This window comes from Nematolebias whitei, chromosome 9 (assembly GCF_014905685.2).
Source record: "Nematolebias whitei isolate Nwh7 chromosome 9, NemWhi1, whole genome shotgun sequence".
In the NCBI taxonomy this organism is placed as follows: domain Eukaryota; kingdom Metazoa; phylum Chordata; class Actinopteri; order Cyprinodontiformes; family Rivulidae; genus Nematolebias; species Nematolebias whitei.
In genome coordinates, this window is record NC_056506.1 from 28,141,731 (window position 1) to 28,143,085 (window position 1,355).

Consider the following 1,355-nt stretch of genomic DNA (forward strand, 5'->3'; position numbering starts at 1 on the left):
CCTAAAATATGTCATGCAGCATTCTATAGTATTTGTATTTTTAAATGAAAGCAGATAAATCACGATGCGTTTTATCAGTTTCAATGTTTTTCCTCAACTTGTATATAATTTGAACGTTTCTCAGGATCGATTGTTCCGAGTTAATTATTCTGCCACTGTCGGCATCAGAGGAGAAAAAATACAAACTGAATAAAATATTGTTTAGCAGCTCAGCTTCATTACTGAGATGTAATTCAATAACGAGTGTTAATTTTAAGAGCCATTATGAGGCTCTGGACTGTAAGCAATGAAAGGTTTAAAATTTGTTGATATTAAATAAATACAAGAAAATAATGAGACAAGTCTGAAGTCTGTCCCTCATTTTAAGTCAGAATGTTAAAAAAAGAAACAAGTCACTTTAACAAAATGTTTAATTTGTGAGTTAGGCAACAAACAGTGACGGTAAAAAGGTTTTTATACACCGGCCTGAAAGGGAACCGCTGGGATTTGGGTCAATCATGTACCATCCATCAGTTTACGTCTGTTCTGACAACATGCAAAACACTTTGTACAATCTGTTTTCATGATTAAGAAATGTAGATACTTATAACTTTTGATAAAATTAGTGCTTTCAGCTTAACTGTGAACTTACAGTATGTATAAAATCTCCCCTCTGCAGTGATTCACGTCATCGGCTCCGAACCGTCGGGTCAGATCAAACATGCGAACTGACAGGAGGTCAGCGTGAAAGAGACATCAGGTCGACGAGGGAAGCACTAACTACATCAGAAACTGAGCAGAATTTAAGCTGCTGATTAAAAAACAGCTCCTCACCGCTTTAAGGTTTGATCCGTCTGCTTCAACCACGACAGGATTCTTTTGGTTTTCATAGCTTTAACCGTGCCACGCACTGAAACCTAAAGTCCACTGAGGTATAAAATATAAAGAAGGTCCACCACAACCGCCTCCCATCAGACATTTAAACTATACTGTACTGCAGCACTTAAAGGGTAGTTCAGATCTTTTGAAGCGTGATTCTGTTGTAAAGCGAACAATTCAAGCCTGACGTTAGAACAAAGGTCTTTAAATGATTTAACCGACCTCAAACGGCTCCAGTCTCAGATACTGCAGCGCTTCGTGCACACGCTGTTCTATAAACACCAACGCGCCGTCAGTTTTGCAGTTTACTGTTATTTCAGTAGAAATGATGAGAGCTTACAAATAAATCAAAGTCTTTGCATTCTTTGAATAACATACGGCACCCCGGTCTTTCACGCCAGAGGTTTGAAAAGTGACAGAATTGTGTTCGTTTTGGAAAAACATTAAAATTAACACTCAGAATGTGTGTTGTGATCTACTCTCAGCTACCACCCCCC